At 43.9% G+C, this 8,830-nt stretch overlaps 1 protein-coding gene and 1 long non-coding RNA gene across 11 annotated transcripts in view; one reads left to right on the top strand and one right to left on the bottom strand.

The window, feature by feature from the left end:
- The window catches only part of LOC112810676 (uncharacterized), a 35,956-nt gene extending 27,128 nt beyond the window's left edge, over positions 1 to 8,828 (bottom strand). For 9 of the 10 annotated variants that reach the window (XM_073885316.1, XM_073885315.1, XM_073885314.1 and 6 more), the window contains exons 1-3: positions 8,575 to 8,828; positions 8,372 to 8,473; positions 5,626 to 5,693 (exon numbers count right to left, since the gene is read on the bottom strand). The gene's annotated coding sequence lies outside the window, so the exon portion shown is untranslated. Of the gene's footprint in view, positions 1 to 5,625; positions 5,694 to 5,759; positions 5,813 to 6,302; positions 6,379 to 6,760; positions 7,410 to 8,371; positions 8,474 to 8,574 lie in introns of those variants that run through there. The other variant, XR_012376001.1, reaches the window with a different exon arrangement.
- On the top strand, positions 2,829 to 7,554 carry LOC141371231 (uncharacterized). The gene is made up of 2 exons (XR_012376016.1): positions 2,829 to 3,009; positions 7,327 to 7,554. It is a non-coding gene; the product is annotated as an uncharacterized lncRNA (long non-coding RNA).
- Positions 8,829 to 8,830: the final 2 nt, after the last annotated feature.

Below are 8,830 nucleotides of genomic sequence, written 5' to 3' on the forward strand. Positions count from 1 at the left end.
AACAATTGTATGCCAATAAATGGAATAACCTAAAATGGACAAAGCCCTAGAAACATATAACCTACGAAGACTGAACCATGAGGAAACAGAGTATCTGAACAGGCCAATAATTAGAGATTGAATCAGTGATCAAAACCCTTCCAACAAAGAAAAGCCCAGGACAAGATGGCTTCACTAGTGAGTTCTACCAAACACTGAAAGGAGAATTAATGCCAGTCATTCTCAAACTCTTCCAAAAAATTGAAAAGGAAGGAAAACTTCCAAACTCCTTCTATGAGGCCAGCATTACCCTAATACCAAACCCTGACAAAGACAGAAGAAAGACAACAAACCAATATCCCTGATGAACACAGATAAAAAATCTTCAGCAAAATATTTGCAAATCAAATTCAACAGCACATAAAAAAGATCATACACTATGATCAAGTGGCATTTGTCCCTAGGATGCAAGGATGGTTCAACATACACAAATCAATAAACATGATACACCCCATTAACAGGATGAAGGATAAAAATCATGATCAACTCAATAGATTAAAAAAAAAACATTTAACAAAAATTCAACACCCTTTCATGATAAAAATTCTCAACATATTAGGTATAGAAGGCATATTCCTCAACATAACAAAGGCTACATATGACAAGTCCACAGCTAATATACTCCATGATGAAAAGCTAAAAGGTTTTCCTCTAAGATTAGGAACAAGACAAGGATGCCCACTCTTGCTACTTCTATTTAACATAGTAATGGGAGTCCTAGCCAGAACAATTAGGCACAAAATGAAATAAAAAGCATCCAAACCTGAAAGGAAGACATAAAATTATCTTTCTGTGCAGACAACACAATATTATATATTGAAAACCCTATAGACGCCACCAAAAAACTGTTAGAAATAACGAACAAATTCAGTAAAGTTGCAGGATACAAATCAACATACAAAAATTAATCATGTTTCCATACACTAACAATCAACTATTGGAGAAAGAAATTAAGAAACAATCACATTTACAATAATCCCCAAAGCATTATTACCTTCTAACATACTAGAAAATTTACTTAATATGTTTGCTTTTCATTTTGTTTTTCCTCCAAAAAGAACATAGGTATCATATGGGTTGGAATTTTCTGTGCCTTTTTCTCTTGATTCTGGTACTTGGAACAGTGCCTAACACATAACAAGTTCTCAATAAATATGTTTTTTTTCCAATAAATATGTTAAGTGAATAACTGACTGAATCAATTGCTGGTTACACAGGTAGCTTCTATTATTCACAGTTGAACTTCATGTTTTCCCAAGATTTAAAAAAATTCATATATATAAACCAGGTTAGGACAGGCCTAATTTTTTTTTTTTTTTTAAGATTTTATTTGAGAGAGAGAGAGAGCACATGATAGGGGGCAGGGTCAGAGGGAGAAGCAGACTCCCTGCTGAGCAGGGAGCCCAATGCAGGACTCAACCCAGGGACTCCAGCATCACGACCTGAGCCAAAGGCTGTCGCTTAACCAACTGAGCCACCCAGGTGCCCAAGACAGGCCTAATTTTGTTGCTCTTACACCTTTACTCCCTCCAGTTACCTCCTCGCCATTCCCACATTTAACTTTATCCTGGGCTATTCAAAATGTGTTCTAGGAGTACAAGGAAAGTTTACACCCTGGGCTGGGGCCTCAGACCCTCAATGCAGGCAGGCAGGCTGGTTGTTTCTATGGCTGAAGCAGCACTGCCACTAGAGGGTATCTGTTGGGCCTGGTCAAGTGGAAAGAAGTTCACATTAGAGCCAGAGGGAAGCCCCAAGAGGAGAGTGTGGGAAGATGCAGGGAATGTCCACAGGGGCGGCCAAAAATCAGACACAGGCTGGGGAGCCAAGCTTGCAGATGTGATGGTTGAGGAACTGAAACTGACTTCAGAAACAGCAATTAGGCCAGTGGAGAGAGGAGTGCTGGTATTAGCTGGAAAGGGGGTCTGTGGAAAGGAGATAGGGAATCCACACAGGTGCAGGTGACTCCATTCTGTATAGTTTAGGATACGAGAGAAGGATTGAAGTGCTGGGAGCAACAGGGAAGATGGAACAGGAATCTGCTGCAGTTGTGACTAAGGCATTGAGGTGCAGAGGACCTCCTTCCTCCCCAAGCAGAGGGCACCCCCAGATGGGCTTGAATGTGAAGGGCGGAAGACACACAGTAGCACTTGTAGGAGAGGGTGAGTCAGGAGCTGAGCTTCTCATTTCACAGTCCATACCTGATGTGGGGAAGGAATCAGGGAGGGAAGGATTTGCGGGCCCAGCAGACAGGGCCAGCTATGTCAGTGTCTGAATAATGGGGTGGGAGCAGGGGTCAGCAAGGTCAATGGGCTGAGGGCAGTAAGTGTGATGAGGTGCCTGGCAGGGGCTCTGACAATAAGGAGAAGATGTGATCTGGTGAGCTGCCTTCTTCTGGGACAAACGACCCATAGAGGTAGCCACTCCAGCAGATTCCAGAATGGCCAGTGAGCCTGCTGCTTTTTGCATCTCTTCTCTGTGGGTCAATGCTGAGGGCTAGAGGGGAAGCTGATAGAGAACAGTCCTTGCAACAGGCAGGGGAAGGGAAGGGATGGCTGTGAGGCACTGCAGTCCGAGATGGCCTCAGCCTTAGTCCCCAGGACATCTTTGATGCAATGACACACTGCCTCCTTCTCCAAGGCCCCCAGCTAGGGGACGGGGTTGCCATATTCAGAGGCTCCCCTCATTTAAAGATCTTCTAAAGCTGTGTGTCCTTTCTTTTGAGCCTCACGCTTGGCAGCCATTACTTCCTCCAGCTAAAGCCTGATTTACTTAGTTAGTGTTACATTATTTTCATTTTCTAGACTTATAGTTAAGAAATTTATTTTTTTCCCAAAGGGAAAGAGCTGGGTTTGAAACCCCCTGGGTCCGCAAATGCTCACCTTCACCACCTTCGGCACACTGAAGTCTTGGTCTAAACCCTGCTCACTGTGGAAGCACTGATCCTACAAGAACCACTGCTTTCCTTGCCAGGTATCCTGGACTTCCTCCTTCCAGTCCCCATGGGGCAAAAGGCTCTGCCCCAGGAGGGCATCTAGCCTGTCTGCAAGGGTCTCAAACATCCTGGGAGGGTTCCAACTTGGCAGGACCAGAGTACCCCTAGAATAAATCCTCTCCACTTCTGCTAAGAAGAGGGCATTGTCCAGGGCTTTCTCCAAAAGACTAAAAGACTGGAGTGGGGGAAGGAAATGATTTTAACATGTAGCTAGAATTGAGAATCACTGGACTTGGGAGATGGGCAGAGCACAGGCGCCCAGTTGCAAATGAGGAACATGTTTAGACTTACACATTATGTCTAACCATGATCTTTAGTTGTGGTCCCTGGTACATGGATCGATCATAAGCTAAAGACAAGAATTACAGTTTTTTCTTTTTACCTTTTAATATAGAAATAATGCAAACATTCACAAAAATAGAGGCAAAAGATTAACCAATCACCATGTATTCATTATCCAGATTTAAGTTATCAATATTTTGCCAAGTTTGCCTTAAGAAAAGTTATAAAAAACTAGGAAATAAGGAAACATTACTCTGTCATCCTGTGTGACTCTTCAAAGTCATACTAGAGCATAGTCTAAATGTCCACCCAAGGTCTAATAAGCCATGCTTGAGAAGAGTTTTCTAAACTCAGCACCATTTATATTTTGGGCCAGATAATTCTTTGTTGTGGAAGATTGTCCTCTGTATTATAGAATGGTTGGAAGCATCCCTGGCTTCTACCTACCATGTGCCAGTGGCATTCTGTCCATTCTCTCCCAACCCCCACCCCCAAGGATCATTGTGTCCAGACATTGCCAAATGTCCCCTGGGGATTAGAACTGCACCAGTTTGAGATCCCTCTACTCTAGTGGAATGCACATTTGATTGGCTTTTTACTACTAATTAGGATCTGGACTGTAGAGATAGATACTAACTTGCAGACAACTGATGTATTTCATATATTTGTCTATTAGAGATGCAACTTGATTCCCTGCAGAAAAGATAACCTTAAAGGTTTGGTTTGATTGCCCTGTAGGACATTAAATAGTTTTGTGTCTAATTTTGCAATCTTACTCCAAGATTCTTTTTTCCATTGAGTTGGCTCTAGCGGAGCCATAATTGCTTCATCATGCAGGACAAGAGGAAAATGCTAATAACCCTCTCTGATTTGAAAGAACAATCTCATAAGTTTAAGAACTTCTTTAAGAGGGCGGCTGGGTGGCTCAGTTGGTTAAGCGACTGCCTTCAGCTCAGGTCGTGATCCTGGAGTCCCAGGATCGAGTCCCACATCGGGCTCCCTGCTTGGCGGGGAGTCTGCTTCTCCCTCTGACCCTCTTCCCTCTCAAGCTCTCTATCTCCCATTCTCTCTCTCTCTCAAATAAATAGATAAAATCTTAAAAAAAAAAAAAAAAGAACTTCTTTAAGAAATCTAAAGACATCAGGGGCGCCTGGGTGGCTCAGGTGGTTGAGCATCTAACTCTTGATTTAGGCTCAGGTCATGATCTCGGGGTTGTGAGCTCAAGCCCTGTGTTGGACTCTGCACTCAGTGTGGAGCCTGTTTGGGATTCTCTCTCCCTCTCCCTCTGCCCCTCTCCCTACCCGCCTCTCTCTCAAAAATAAATAAATCGTTAAAAATAAAAAAGAAATCCAAAGACATCAGTTACAGCATTTTTACCACAGCATGTTACCTATTGCTGCATAACAAATTACTCCCAAACTCAACAGCTTAAAACAAACATTTAGTATCTCACACAATTTCTGAAAAGTCAAGGATCTGGGAACTGGTGGCTAGAGTTCTGAGTCTCTCATGCAGTTGCAGTTTAATCTACTGGCATGGGCTACAGTCATCTCAAGGTTTGACCAGGGCTGTAGGATCTGCTTCTAAGATGACCCACTTGGATAGGGGAAGGCATCAGTTCCTCCCTGGCTGTTGGCAGATCTTAGTTCCTTACTGCATGGGCCTCTACAAAGGCTGTCTCAGCGTCCTCTTGACAGGGCAACTAACTTCTCCAAGAGTAAATTATTTGAGAGAGAGTGCACCTTGAAGACAGAAGCTGAGTATCATTTATAACTTAATCTTAGCAGTAATGTACCATCACCTCTACTTTATTTTATCAGCCTCACAGACCAGCCCGGGTCCAGTGTGTAAGGGACTACACAAGGGTGTGTAATACCAGGAGGTAGGAATCGTTGGTAGCCATTTTGGAGGTCAGCTGTTATATCAGTTAGTACGATGACCGATTGGAATTATGGTTTTTTAAAAAGCAACCTTCGTAAGAAAGGTAACCATTCCTAGAAATGTTCCAATGCCTATGATGTGCAGAGCACTGCTTTAGGTGGTATGAAATGAATGTCGTCAGTATGATGCAGGCAGGCTGGGTCTGAGGACCCAGAGGAGGGTCCCACAGGACCAGCCAGGAGGGTCCTTGGCTTTGTGCAGGATAGTAATCAAATGAGAGCTGGTGAAAGTGAAAACAGAGTTTACTGAATAGTGTGAGTGACAAACACAGAACAGCAGATGGAGTGTCTGGGAGACTCGGAAAGGAAAGGAGAATGAGTCTCGTCATCGCTTAGGATTAAGGGTTTATATTGGAAAGGGGTTTAGGGTACCTGTTCCTTCAGGGATCCAGGGTAGGGTCCAATCAAAGGCAAGTGTCAGATGAACACAAGGTGTTATTCTGTAAATCACCAGAGATAGGGGGTGTTGATGCCAGCATCAGCCAAGGTTTGTTTGACGCTATGTCCTGGAACATATTTGGGATCTGACTCTCCTTGGATGTTATCAGGTGTTTGGGGCCTAGGACAAAACTCAGAGAATGATTAACTTTCTTGCTTACCCCTTGAAGTGGGAACATGGCTTCTATGGCTTATTCAGAGGCAAAGTATAGAACACAAGTAAATGGTGCCTAACAGAAACTCTGCCTACAGTTCCTACAGACTCTGCCTGAGACCTTACCTATGAGGCAGGCTAGAAGTGCTTTAATGTCCTTGCTATAGCACCCAACAGTGAGGAACAAGAGAGGATGTACAAATATCTCAGCTTCAGCAGCCCTTGAATAGGACAATTTGTATCTACCCTATCTTCCAGAGTTCCCCATTGGACTGAGCCCCCATTGCTCACAGTGACAACCTCCTCATTGATACTCTGTCTTGGGTTCCATTCCTCCATTGTCACTTGCCTATCTTCCACCTGCCCAATAAATTGCCCACACTCACATCCTTGTCTCAGGTCAGTGATGTGGGAAACAAAGGCAAAAGAAAAATTATTAAATTTCCTCACTACTTACAGGCCATTCACAAGTCCTTGAAACAGGCAGAGTAACCTTCCTCTAGGAACTCAGCTGCCTCCATGTGGACACTTTGCTAAGGGAAAAGGCAATCTTAGCCCAACCCCCAGGACCCTGTAAGTCTACTTTAATGTATAAAAAATTCCTTTGGAAACTTCCTTTATCTCTACCACCCCCCCTTAAGATATATGTTGGCCATCATCCCCGAGCATATGACCTACTGATATACACCTGACGGGCCTCATGACTCAGGTTTTATTAGACAGTAATAAATGACCCTTTCCCAACAATAGCTAGCCCCCCCAAGGTCCTGGAGACCTTGCTTCCAAAATTCCTTAGAGACTTAACGCTATCCCTAACACCCTCCCAGCTTGAAAGTATATAATGGGCCACTCCTCATGACCCCAGTGCCGCTCTTTCTGCCCACGGGTCCTGTCCCTTTTCTTTAATAAAATCACCGTTTTGCACCAAAAGATGTCTAAGAATTCTTTCTTGGCTGTTGGCTTCGAACTCTAGCATCTTTCCTACATCAGTCAGCATCTGGGGCAAGCCACTCTTAGAAAGAAAACCACAAGCCTAAACTGGTGTCACTTAACCAAGCCACCAAACCAGGGCTTAATAATACCTAACCTAACTGCAGTTTCAACCTCCCCTAGAAATGTAAGTCTTGGGGCGCCTGGGTGGCTCAGTAGGTTAAGCATCTGCCTTCAGCTCAGGAGGTGATCCCAGGATTCTGGGATCAAGCCCCACATCAGGCTCCCCTCTCAGCAGGGAACCTGCTTCTCCCTCGCCCTCTGCTGCTGCCCCTGTTTGTACTCTCTCTAATAATTAAATTAAAAAAAAATCTAAAAAAAAAAATAAGTCTTAACCAGTCAGTCAGGAATTTTCTGATTAGCACCAATGAGGCAAACTGTTACTTGGGGCTTTCTCCATCCCCCCAAAATGAGATTATGTTAATTAGGGATTAGGTCATCAGGGACCACAGCGAGAAATTAAAACAAATAAACTATCTTGTTTCTTCCAGTGTGTTTGTTGTTCAGCTTCAGGAGTCCTTGAGAACTGCCCTGTTCCTGGAAGCCCACCAAAGTCACTCAACCAAGCAGATGTCTGGGAACAAAGAAAATCATAAATGTTCCTGGGGAAATTGCAGAGTTAAGCAAACCTCTGTTAAGTCATGCTTAAATGATTACAAAGGTTTTACTAAGTTCCTGTGACCACTTCCTAATTGCAAGAATAAACCCACGAAAAGGTTGCCAGCTGGCAGTATGACTTGGTCCTGCAATTTGTATTAGAGACAGAACTTTGTGGACTATTTCCTTACTAGCTGCAAGTAGTAAAAACCATTTGCTCAAACCAAAAGACATGGGCTAATCTTTTGGCTGATGCACCCCAAGCCAGGAACCCTTTGTGTTCAGTAAAAAAACTTGGTGACCCATATGGGTCAGTTATCCGCCTAATAAGACACCTGCTCTTCCACCTAAGGGAAGGTGACCTTGCCTGGAACAATCTTTTCTTTTGCTAATAACTTTCTTGCCATTCCTCACCCCTTCCTCCTATAAAAACCTTCCATTTTGTACAACCCCGAGGAGGCATTCCTTTTGACTTGCTAGATAGGATGTTGCCTGATTCATGAATTGTTTAATAAAGCCAACTAGATATTCAAATTTACCCGGATGAATTTCATTTTGTAATACTACTTAAGACAAAGTCCCTGTACACCTGCCCCAGCCTTAACACAGAACAGGGAATTATGTCTCTCTTAATTTTTTAAATTTCATGTTGAATCTCTCAAATCAGCATCAACAACATAGAGCGCTAAAACTCTTAATTATCATTTATTTAAAATAGTTGCGGGGTGATTCACAGGGTTAAGCTTATGCCTTGGGCCCAGGTCACGATCCCAGCGTCCTAGGATCCAGCCCCAGGGAGCCCGCTTCTCCCTCTCCCTCTACTGTTCCCCCTGCTTGTGCTCTTTCGTACTGTCAAATAAATAAATAAAATCTTTAAAAAAAAATAGCAGTCCCTGCTTTCAAAAATTTTCTTTTCAATAACAGCTAATAACTTCGTACTCGCCGTAGGAAGCCATGGCTCCGCCCTCTCCGGAGTTCTCACCCCTTCTTCTGGTGGCCTCATGCTCCCCAAGGGAAGAGCGTCTCTCCGGGGTTCTCCAGCTGTTCCAGGAAAAGTTTCACCTTGCTTTGGGGAGCTCCTGCTATGAGATGGCCCCCCCCCCACTGCACATAAACTGTATAAATGTACGTGGCCATCTTACCTCAGCGCCTGCGCTGCTGGAGACAAAGAAAGTTTAGTTTGGAGGTCAGGGTGCCTCCATATTGAACACAGGTGGTTTGGGCTCCTGAGAAGTTAAAAGCAGCAGGGACGTCAGTGTTTACGGACCCAGGAGCACTTGCTTCTCCCAGCCCTAAAAGAGCTTAACCCTCTGGTCTAACAAAGGGCCTAATCACCGCTGTACGGCTCAGATTTAAACATGGCCACCCCCAACGAGATGTCGAGAGGGCGCAGCCATT

This window comes from Callorhinus ursinus, unplaced genomic scaffold (assembly GCF_003265705.2).
Source record: "Callorhinus ursinus isolate GAN/ISIS: 27379988/994484 unplaced genomic scaffold, GSC_fseal_2.0 scaffold61, whole genome shotgun sequence".
Classification (NCBI taxonomy): Eukaryota; Metazoa; Chordata; class Mammalia; order Carnivora; family Otariidae; genus Callorhinus; species Callorhinus ursinus.